Source organism: Protopterus annectens, chromosome 2.part2 (genome assembly GCF_019279795.1).
Source record: "Protopterus annectens isolate FY-2018-M chromosome 2.part2, PAN1.0, whole genome shotgun sequence".
NCBI classification, from domain to species: Eukaryota; Metazoa; Chordata; order Ceratodontiformes; family Protopteridae; genus Protopterus; species Protopterus annectens.
In genome coordinates this window covers 227509732-227522669 of record NC_056730.1, presented here as the reverse complement: position 1 = coordinate 227522669, position 12938 = coordinate 227509732, and positions in this window count along the sequence as shown.

Sequence of the window (12938 nt, the reverse complement as noted above, 5' to 3'; positions counted from 1 at the left end):
GCATACAGGCAGCTGTACCCCCCCCCCAAGAAGAAGTACAGAACTAACTCAAAAAACAAGCCATCCTGGTAGAATCACAAAATCAAACAGTTGTATAACAGGATGAAGAAAATCATGGCAAAGAATAGGAGGTGCAACACCTATCAGGATAAACCCACTCTCATCAAACTAAACAAACAACTTAGAGGACAAATAAAGTCTACCACAGCCAAATTCGAAGTGAGTCTAGCCTCCCAGGCCAAGGACAACCACAAAGCATTCTTTAGCTATGACTGCAACCTCAAAGGCAATGCACAATTGTGTGCAGATCTCATTGTAAATGGAGCCACCTATACTGAACCAGAAGATATAGCAAACCTCTTGGCTGATAAATTCAGCTCCAACTTTACCCCTCTCTCCCCCTCAACCTTCCCTCAGGAAATATCATCAAATATACTCCCCATACTATCACTAGGGAGCAGGTCCTTAATGCTGACTCTAAGACCAAGAACACTGAATCAATGGGCACAGACAATATCCCAGGATGCCTTCTAAATAGCATGAAACATGACCTATCAGGGCCTCTGGAATTACTATTTAAGTGTAGCCTCCAAACAGGCTTTGTGGTTCATAAATGGAAAAAGGCAACAATCATTGCTCTACACAAAGGTGGACCATCTACAGACCCTGGAAACTACAGACCCATAAGTCTCACTAGTCTTATATGTAAAGCCATAGAAAGAATTATCGTGGAGATGATCAAAAGAGATATAGTAAATCTCTAGATACTGAACCCAACCCAGTTTGGTTTCATCAAGGGCAGATCATGCCTACTCAACTTGATAGACTTCTTTGAGAAAGTCACCAAAGCAATTGATGAGAGCAAAGTAGTTCACACTGCATACCTTGACCTGGCCAAGGCTTCTGACACAATACCCCACTCCGGTATTGTTGACAAACTCAAGAGGTTAGGTACAAACCCCTATGTCATCTGGTGGATAGACAACTGGCTCAGAGATAGAACCCAGAAAGTTAGAATTGGGGAGTCCACCTTTACGAAGAGGCCAGTCACAAGTGGAGTCCTTCAGGGATCAATCCTTGGATCGCTCCTTTTGGCATTTAATTCTCAGAAGTCAAAGCTAATGTCAGTGGTCTCTGGCAGACAAAATTTGCAGATGATTTCAAATTAGGAGATGTTATTGAATCTCACACTGACACAAATGTTCTCCAGGAGGGACTGACACAGACAAACAACTGGTGTCAAGGCCATGGACTAAAACTAAATACCAAAAAATGCATAATAGTAACTTTTTGGAAGTCATCTATCCCTGATAGCTGTCACACTGACAACACACCCCTTAGTGTTGACCCAGTAATCAGGGATTTGGGGAGACACATAGATAGTACTCTAGCCTTTGACTATCATATGTCTACAGTGGTGAGGAAATCATTCTATGTTGCACAACTTATAAACAAAGTTATGGCATCTAAGTCCAAGGAAGTCATTGGTCCACTGTTTTCGGCATTCACCAGACCTATCATTGAGTACAATGCCCCTTTTTGGACGTACCTAACTATGCATATCCAACAACTGGAACATCCACAGAGGTTCCTCACTAAAAAGAATACAGGGTGTGAGTAATATGTCCTATGCAGACCACCTCAAGGCCCTATCCCTGTATTCTGTCTCCTACAGGCTTTTGAGGGGAGATCTATGCCTGGCATACAGGACATTGTCAGAGCCCTTTCTGATGGACCTCTTGCATATCCACAAAAAAAAAAAAACAGCACCAGAATTATCCATTCTAAAGACTTAAACCTTGCCTGTGATATAAATTGGACCTGCTGGAGAGATAGGTGTGTATCCCAGAGACTACCCCATCTATGGAACAGGCTCCCATCCATGTGAAGCAGAGCTCATCCCTAACCCAATTCAAGTGCAATTTGGAGAACTGGAAACCAGAAATGCATCCCTGGTTTGGCACCTATGCTCTAATGCACAGAGGTAACCTGTAAATGGTTCATCTCCCAGGCCCATGCTTACACATATCAAGGGTATCAGAACTTGTCAGAGAGTTGGCATGCATGGCTAGGCTTAGAAAGGCCCTTGTGATCATTACCCTAGTAAACACCTATGAACCTATGAGCCTATGAGCTAACACAGTCCCCGTAGTACCCACAACACATAGCAACACCAGTATCTCACCCATCAAGCCCATAAGATGAAACACTCAAAAAACAAATTTTCTTGTCATCAGAGACTCAATAGTGAGACACACGGATGTTCCACTCACCAGGATGGACAAGGAGAAAGTCACAATCAACTACATGTCCGATGGCAGAATTCATCAGATCACACATGCACTCAGGTCTCTCAACAACAACTACCATTATAACTCTGTCATAGTTCATGTTGGTGTGAATAACCTGAGATGTACCTCACTGGACTATATGAAGAGACACATGGATGAGCTCTCTGAGTATGTGTCCCAGGCAGGTATGTCCCTAGCCTTGAGCAGTATACTACCCTCACCTAGAATGATGCCACAGTATAAACAAAAAATGACTGATTTCAATAATTGGCTTAGTTTTTGGTGTCATTCAAAGGGGATCCAGTTCCTTTCAGCTTCGGAAGCCATTTTCAATAAACCTTGCTGCTTTGTCAGAGAAGGTTTGCACCTTGCACCTCTAGGCTTTCAGCTGCTGGCAAAGGCTATTGCCTCCCTCATAGTGCTGTTTTTAGGCACAGTCTTGAAAACAATAATACTGGCATGAAATTAGCCAACCAGAACAAAATAAGGGTCATACTTCTAAATGCTAGGAGCTTAAACCAAAAACAGCACTTCCTGGAAGCCCTTCTCTCACTAGAAGATGTAGATGTCTGTGCAGTCACAGAAACCTGGTTCAAGGCATCACAGAGTACCCTAGCCTTGCAAGGCTACAATGCCTTCCACACCTTTAGACCACAAAATGAATGTGTACAAACCAAAGGAGGTGATGTTTCTATCTATATTAGAGATAAATTCACCTCCCATCTAGTTAGACTAGACAATTCCATGGAGTTACTCCAAGTCCAGGTTACTGTGGGTAAGACCCCCATTCAAGTCATAGCCAATTATGGATCCGCCTCCATGGATCACAACACCCATGAAGCCTACTTGACCAAACTGGAGATAATCCAAATTTTAGGGAACACTCTGGTTATTGGGGATTTCAATTATCCCAGCATCAATTGGGAAGCCTACACTAGCCCCAACTTGCTGGCACAACATTTCTTGACTTTTTTAATTCAAATGTCCTGAAACAAATTATTCATACCCCAACAAGAGGAACAAACATTATAGATCTGGTCCTCGCTAACATGTCAAACAGATGTACTGCCTCAACTGTCGAACACTCATTAGTTAAATCTGACCACAAAACAGTCACCTTCGAGCTGCCACTAACACCAGAACACACAAAGGGTGAAATCAGACTAAAAAAACTTCACCAAGGCAAAATATACCCTTCTGGGAGAAGGTATACATGCATTCCAAGCCCCACTCCAAGCTGGAAGTGGTAACTATGCTGAAGCTTACACTAAAGCCCTGTACAATCACTTGAATAAGTGTATAAACTCAGCTGTACCAGAAATAATCAATGCTGGAGCCCCAAGTAATTACAAGATCCCTTGCTGGACATCCATCATCATCAAACTTTGCAATAAATGCAAAACATTGTTGTCCAAGAAAACAAAGGCAAGGCCCTAACAATGGAAAAACAGTCTCCTCAGCCTCAACATACAAATAAGACAATTATCAAATCCTCTAAGGGCTCCTTTGAGAGAAACTTAGCAAGTACACCCAAAGATAACCATAAGGCCTTTTACAGCTACGTACATAGCCTAAAAGGTAGGGCTCAAGCATGTGCAGAACTACTGATTAATGGTATCACACATACTGACCCCACAGAGATGGTAAACCTGCTAGCAGATAGGTTTGGTGAAAATTTCATTCTCTTATCCCCTTCTAACTTATCACTAGCCTTCCCTCAACCCCACCACCCTACAATCGAAAGAGCAGGTCTTCAAAGCCTTGTCCAAGGCAAAAAAACACAGCCTCTATGGGATTAGATGACATCCCAGGCTCTCTTCTAAACAGCAGCATCACCATTAAGTGTCTTTTCAATCATAGCCTAACCACAGGCTTTTTTCCTATGGAATGGAGAACAACAACAGTTATTCCCCTCCATGAAGGTGGCCCAGCAACGGACCCAGGGAGTTGCAGACCCATAAGCCTGACCAGCCTCATCTATAAGGCTATGGAATGTATCATTATGGTCCTCATAAATAAAGACATAAGCAACCTTCAAACCCTGGATCCTACCCAGTTCGGCTTCGTCAATGGCAGATCCTGCCTGTTAAATCTGGTGGACTTCTTTAAAAATGTGACCAGGGACATTGATGAGGTAAATCTTTGCACACAGCATACCTCAACTTGGCAAAGGCTTTCAACACAATCTCATATTCAGGCATTACAGATAAACTTAGCAAACTGAATGTAAACCCCTTCATCGTAAGATGGGTTGCCAACTGGCTCACAAACCAGACACACACTATCAAAGTGGGTGACTCTACATCAACCAGCAGTCCTGCTACCAGTGGGGTGCCATAGGGCTCAATGCTCGGCCCTCTACTATTTAATATATATTTCTCAGAAGTTCAGGTCAAAACAAAGGGGTTGTGGCTGATGAAGTTTGCAGATGACTGCAAACTAGATGCAATCATTGAATCCCCAAATGATGTCAATATACTCCAGGAAGATCTAACACAGACCAACAGGTGGTGTATTAGTCATGGCCTTAAAATGAATGCAAAGAAATGCATCAGCATTTCCTTCTGCAAAAACCATGTCCCTTTACACTATCAAATCAACAATAATACCCTAAGTACCCATGAAGTGGTAATGGACCTAATATCACAACATGACTGCAACCTTAACTTTGACCACTGTGTGCCTGCTGTAGTAAGGAATGCTTTCTATGGTGCACACTTGATTAGTAAAGGCATCGCCTCAACAACAAAAGAGGTTATAACCCCATTATACTTGGCACTAATCTGGCCCATAATTGAGTATAACACCCAGTTTGCCATGTACTGTATTAAGCACTTGCAGCAACTAGAGAGACATCAAAGGTTTCTAACAAAGAAGATCAAGGGGCTCCAGCATGTGCCTTAATGAGACCGACTAAAGTCCCTGTCACTATACTCCGTGTTGTATAGATTTTTTAAGCAAGACTTATGACTGACCTACAGAACAATTCAAGATGCAAACCTACTGAATTTGCTGCATAAGAGTAAATCAAGTGGTACTAGGGCTACTCATTCCAGGGACCTAAATGTGGCCTGTGACTTAAACAGGACATGCTGGAGAGACAGATTTATCTCCCAGCAACTGCCGCTTCTTTGAAACAGGCTACCAATTCATCTGAAATAGAGCACCTCTATGACACTGTTCAAGATGAACCTGAATAAGTGGATGGAGCACTCTAAATTCTTATCAGAGATAAGGCCCACAACTCTCCTGGACATGGACAGTCATCACCGAATGCACTCTTGGGTATTGACTAGCATTTTCATGGTATTACATTGGGATGAAACAGCTAGGCTTGAAATGTCCTCCGGGTCAATAGCCTAGTAATCCCCAATGATCCTATGATAGCAATGAAAGGTGATACTATCCAATTGACTTTGTTATTAAATCTTTGCAAAGAGTCTCTTCCTATCTTTTTTCTGTTAGCACTTCTGAGGCTAGCAGAAAAGAATTCCAATCACTAAGTGTGATGTCTAATGGACTGGATTTTTGTTTGGTTCTTTGTCATCAGAAACAGTTTTCTTTCTGGCTTACAACTTATTGAGGTATTTTATGACAGTTTGTTCTTAGATATATTTAGTACGATAGTGGCATGGCTACTACAAATAATTGGATTTATGTTAAGCAAATAATATAATTTTATTTAGTTAGTTAATTTTGGGTAGGAGCTGTATCACTTTTGATTAAAGGCAAAAGGCCATCTTCCATGCTTTTGTCAACTGGAGTACAGAGTTTCATTAAGAAGCAATGCTGTTTTTTTTTATTTTATTTTCCTTTCTTTCTTGGGATAATTAGGTTAAGATAAATATATTGATTAATATGAAAGTATCACAAGTAGGCTCATTTTAGCATGATGTGTCAAGCTAAGTTACTATAGTCCTGAGATTTATAAGTTGACCGAATGTGGCATTATCCTTTCATAGGGTCATGCTTTTTTTTCATGATGGATAGGTTTTTTGCCCTTGCAGTTCTTATATCTAATGTGTACCTGAAAGGAAAATCTATGATAAATTGGTCTTTTGGGAGGGGGCAAGACAAACAGAGATCCAGAATATCTATCATTACGGTTAATGTTAGAAAATCTTACAACCTTCACCAAAGCAGAGATACAGTTAACCAACTCTGGAGTCACGCTTGGGGGCAATATTTGCCCATCAGCAACTGATATCTGGGTTACTCACAGTCTAGATAGGATATGCATGAAAAAAATGCATGATGTAACCTTGGGTATTTCCCAGCCAAAAAGTGAAATGTATAGATCAGGTGTGATCTCTTTAAGTGCCAAGCAGAGTCATGATGAATCAGCTGAACTAGGATCTGATAATGGAGACTGCTGCTTGAAACAGGAGTGTCGCATCTTTGCTGGTGAAGGAACTATAGCTTGTATGAGGTTGGAAAATACCAAGTGATTTTACTTTGTCTTACTTCTACACAAAAAAAATTAATTCTGGAACAAGACGTCTCAAGCAGTGGTGGTCACTCTCCAACTCTGGAGCTGTCCTTTAGTTTTGAATTTACTCACATATCCTTAGCAATGTACTGTTTATTCTTAAGTTTTATAGCAGTAAACAGGAGGGTCACAACAGTGCATATGTGAGTTGCATAATGGAAGACTTCCTATTTTGTGCATGTGAACTTAGCCATTGCACACTGTGAGTGTGATTCTGGAGAGTGCATCACCCAGAGATAGTTCTTCTACTAGGATACTTCAGTGCTCATATTTGGAATGATAAAGATACCTGGTGAGGTCTCAACAGGAGAAACAGCTTGTCTGATCTGAACCTGAGTAGTGCATTGCTTTTGGATTTCTGTGCTAACCATGGACTGTCAACAGCAAACACCATGTCTGAACACAAAAATGCTACTAAGCGTAGTTCATACCAGAGCACCTTGAGCTAAAAGGTTTGTGACTGGCTTTGTAGCTATGCTATTAGGTATAAACTGACCGAATGTGGCATATCCTCTCATAGGGTCTGTGTAGGTTCTAGCCACACAGCATCTAGCTGATCTACAGTTTAAGTAAGCAAATACTGAGAGTTTCAAATGGTTGTTTGTCTTTATTTTGCAATAGTTTCTGCAGTGTTATGTAACTTTGCCCATGTTTGAGCAGAGTTGTTCATTCTGGAGCACTGTGGAAGTCCACAGTGCATAGTATCCAGTGAGTGCTTTTCTAAAATTCACGTGACTTAAACTAACTTAATTTGTTATCCCAGCTATACCTACTGCACTCTCTTTTTTTTTTTTGACTCCACTGCCAGACATCCAGCAGGCTCTCTCTTGGGCAACTACCACATTTGTTCCCTATATACTGGGACAGCAGCCAGTCAAGAAGGCACATCATTCAGGTGGTCATCCGGGATGGTTTTGATGTTACTGTCTCTTAGCTCTGACTTTACTGTACAAGCCCAGTAACACACTGTCAGTTTGTTGAGCAGTAGGCATCAGTGAGGTCATGTCACCTGCTTCCACAAGTGATATAACCCCTCAGGATAGCCCTGTCCCTTAAAACCTGCACTCCTATGGAGTCTTCATTCCTCTAGGAATTCAACATGGAGACAGTGCTCATTTGGCATGTATTTCTGAGGTCTCCCCAAGGAGATATGAGCCAGCAAAGCGGCATCACTCATCTCCTCTCAGTACCAGCTCCTGCCAGGCACATAAGCTGCTAATTGAACTCAGGTCATCTAGTTAGTAATCAGTACTTTATCCCTCTACACCCATGGAGATGACTGCTGAACTCTATTTTCCCTCCTCACAGGACTATTTAGACAATATCTTCCATCTGCCCACTATTTTCCCTCCTTACAAATTTGTTCTAATTCTACTCTCACCACATAGTACTCAACATTAGTTTGCCTTTTTACAAAAGTGTTCAGATAACTGTGCTTCTTCTACAGCGGCATTTTTCAAAACATTGTAGCACTCAAACTTGCATCGCTATAACATATCTGCTTTATCGTGTGGTTCAAGAAATATTGGCATCTGTGGCTCCACTGCTCAGCCATTGCATTATTAATCTAATCATGGCAACCATGCCTTCACTTTTCCACCATTATATGGTTTTGTGCAATACTTATCTGTATCATACTACACTTACATTAATTATTACTGTACTGATCCCGTGCCATTTGCTTTATAGTATATATCATTCTTCACAAATTTTTCTGAACATTCTTGTTGAAGCCTACATTCCAGCAAGTTCAGCTACAAACATACCGATTAACTTCAGTATCCACTACTGATCTCTGTTGCAGGAGTTAGCACAAGTTTTGACTGAGCTGTTTGCAACTGCACTACTCAAAGACAAATAAAGATTACTAGTAAAACACAACACAATTCCTGTTCCACACTGATTAAAACTGCACTACATTCATACATCAATAAGCATATTCACACTATATCCAGTATGGAAGTGCAGTCAGGTCTTACCCCTGGTCTGTAGCCAATGTTGTAGTACTTAGTTTTTGAGGAGGTGTATTAATTGATCCATGAATACATTTTGTGAGAGGTGTAAATGCTTAATGAATCTGGAGGCCTCCCTGTCACAGCGTTTCACACTAAGTAAACAAAACATGCACACCACCATCACTTCACAAGGTGCTACCACTACACTTACTTATGATGAGGTGATTAAGAAGTCATTACACAAGTCTCTTAGAATTAGAATTTTGAAATCTCAAGTCTTTGATCACACCTCTGCATCACTAATAATACATGCCGAACCTTTACAAATATTTCAGTAAGCCACAAGGTTGGGTGCCACACGCCCATAAGGCCTACAAAGGATGCAACCACCCAAGTAAATGTTTTGATAATTGAAGACTCCATTTTAAGAGATACTGACACTACCCTCATGAGAGTCGACAAGGAAAGGGTGGCAGCTGTCTTTCTGGAGTGAGGATCCTGGTCATTGCAGTGATTCTTCGATCCCTCCACCCTGACAAATAAAACTATAACCTGATGGTGGCTCAGTTGGTGGTGAATGACCGTAGGCACTCCAACCCAATAGAAATGCAGAAGGATATGCTCATTATTGCTAAATATGTGCACGGGCAGAAAAGACATTGGTTTGAACTGCATCTTCTCATTGCCCCGAATGTTGCCAAAATTCAAGAAAAAGTCAGCTGGTTTCAATAACTGGACTAGCAGATAGATGTCTTAGATATTTTGGGAACTGCAGAAGATCATCAGTCTTTGTCAAGGACTTTCTCACATCAGGACAGATTCTATGTTCCTCTAATTCTGGAAGATAATAAAATTGTATCACCATAATCACAATCAACTGCAGCATCATAATCTGCCATAGATCAACCTCCATGTCTGTTACAGGTCATTATAGTTACTTTAATATCCTAACTGATATAACTATAAATGTCAGAACATTTATTCTAGAAGACTTCAATTACCCTGCAAAAACTGACTTACTGACACCATTATAAGCCTTAGGGCACAGTAACTTTCTCGCTTGTGGAAACAAGTAACTGGTGGAAAAATCATTGTTGTGGGGCAGCAGGGTCGCAAAAAACTGACTCTATTATAAGCCTTTGGGCACAGGAACTTTCTCACTTGTGAAAACAGGTAACTGGTGGAAAAGTCATTGTTGTAGGGCAGCAGGGTCCCACATCAGGTGATAATAGCAGATGGCTATGCCCTATCAAGGATACCTGTCAACTATACCTCTCATTAAAAGAAATGTTCCTTAAATGGAATCCCAACTATTCCATATCTCACACTATCCCACTCTGAGAAGATCTGTTACATATTCATTATTATTAACTTATTTCAACAAATAATCATGATAAATAATATTGAATCATACAATCATACAATGCATGAAAAAAATGTAAGCAAGAAGAAACAGTTAATAACCACACTGTGATCTTCACCAGTATACCACATTTTGTCTGTTCGTTGCACTTTATGAGACTGTCTTCAGTTTTTGAGAATGAAGCCTGAGAGCTATATGGTCATAAAATGCAGTCATAAAACATTTTATTCTGAAAGAGTTATGCAACTTCTAGTTTCAGTTTACCTTTAAAACATGCCTGATTTTATATTACAGATTTTACGTAAATATTATTTTAGAAGACTGGCTAAATTGTCAGCGTTGAGTTATTTTGCACTTTGCGAGTAGGTAAAGTCAGTGCACAGAACTTTTGCTAGGAAAAATTGTATAGACAAATACAAATTAAGCTGAAAAAACTCAACATTTACTTACTTGCAGCTAATTACTGAAAATGTGTCTTTATTTTCTACAGAGTTATGAGCGCTGTGTTGAAATTTACTTTGTTTAATAAGGAAAAAAGTGGTTCATTTGGAACAAAACACATTTTGGAAATATATCACTTTATAATGAAATTGTTATTTTATTCTCTATAGTCTGTTCAACAATTATGAACTGATTTAAATTTTAATGGCATAAAAAGCAATAGAACATACATGTTTGCAGTGTAATGTTTTTCCAGTGCGTGAAAGGACTGTTTATGTACCTCCATGTATTAATTGGGCTGACACAGCCCCCTTTTTCAGGGGAAGTCTGGGGAGAAAAGCTTCACAAATATTATTGCAGAGTATGATACTCAAAAACATAAGAACAGTGAGAATGAGAGGCTCTATATTTGTTTGCAAATGATAATGTGAAAATAAATCTTTAAGGTAGGCTGCAGTCTCCCTCTCCATCTCCATCCTCACACACACACCACATACATTCGTATTCCATCCAGTTTTGTGCAGTCTTACATTTTTGGCACAGGAATACCTGACATTTCCAAATGTTGTTATTGAAATGCACCTGTGGAATCTCAAGGGTATATTAAACTCCATTAAGTGAATTGTATATCAATACTGCAAATACTGCTTTCTTATGTATGTGTGAAGTTTTTATGTTTGTCTGTAAAACTAATGTAATTGGGGAGCATTTCTCCCCAGGCTTCCACTAAAAATGGGTTATTGACCAGTTGGAATTTTCTGGTATGTAAATGTCAAATAAATGAATAAATAAATAAATAGGCAGCACAGTGGTGCAGCGGTTAATGCTGTCGCCTCACAGCAAGAGGTTTTCTGGTTCGATGCTGGGATGCCTTCTGTGTGGAGTTTGCATGTTCTCCCCGTGTTCGCTTGGGTTTCCTCTGGGTACTCCAGTTTCCTCCCACATTCTAAAGACATGCTTCTGGAGTATTTCACCCCAGGCCTCCACTGAAAACAGGATCTGGGGAACCTAGTCAGACTTTCCCAGTCAACAAATGTTAAATAAATAAATGGTACAATAACACATGCTGCTCTCTCCACTGAAACACTGTGCTTCTGTGAAAAAAAGTATAATAGTTTACTTAAAAATTGACTGAGTAAGTTCAGTATTTGAGATGTGTTCTGTTGTCCTGGGTGTTCTTTGTTTTATGTTAGCGGTCACTGTCTCTATGGGTTTATCTACCCCCCCCCCGATTATTATAATCTATCTGACTAAAGCAGGAGCGTCTGTGTGTATAAAGACAAATCGTGATAGGTGGTTGTACTATGTATGTATATAAGTATTCCAACAATAATTTGATCTGGATGTACTGCTGATTTATGCCTGCATACCTGTCAGCTGTCCAGATTTTCGCAGAATGTCCAGATTTTTGCCTCATATTTATGACTTGCTCCTCATAAAATTTGTCATTTTCTAGCAAGACATTGATGACTGAAGTCACTAAATAATGACAGACTTAATTTACAGACTTCACATCCTTCAGAAAAAGCATGCTAATACAACACATTTTACTCCAGCAACTTTTTAAGTTGAAAACAGCAATATTTAAAAAAATTGTCCTTAGTGCCTCCATTATTTTTGGCTTTATCCAGATTTCTTGTGTTTAAGATGTTGAGAGGTATGCCTTATATTTATACTCCAAGTACAAAGTTTCCAGATGTACCACAGGGCAAAAACATTTTAACAGTGGTTTATCTAAAGTTTCAGTGTGATGGAATATTTTATATCTATATTTCTCTCACTCTGATCTGTATCTATTTGTCTGTCTGTGTATACACACACACACACACACACACACACACACACACACACACACACACACACACACACACACTACTATTACAGAGGTAACAGTTTGTTTGTGTCTTTCAGCTTTTCCTGGTTAGGGGTCGCCACAGCTGAACTCCGGTCCGCTAATGATTGGTAGTGGATTTGTATGTACCAGGTTACCAGCCCTGATGCACAACCTTCAACAAAGGCATGCCCCTTTCACGTATGCCTCCACAAAGAAGATGCTCTAGCTGAGAATCGAACAGGACAACGTCTTGCTATGAGGTGACAACACTACCGCAGCACCACCACCGCAGTTATATATAGTAAAAACTAATTTTCAGTTTCCTCCAGTTGATGGAAAGCATGCAACTGGATTGTTCGTGCGCTTTCCCCGTTGGTTAACAACAAACATGTTTCAAAAAGACTGAGCATAAACAGGTACTTTTCAAGAAGTTATGCAATTAACATTTTTCTCTGGTCTGTCTGTCTGTGATCAGTTTTAGAAAAAGTACTCAAAAGACAGTGGGGAGAAACGTTAAATAAGCTGTAGCTATGGGAGACCACTCCTAAGATTTCTGCATGAAAAT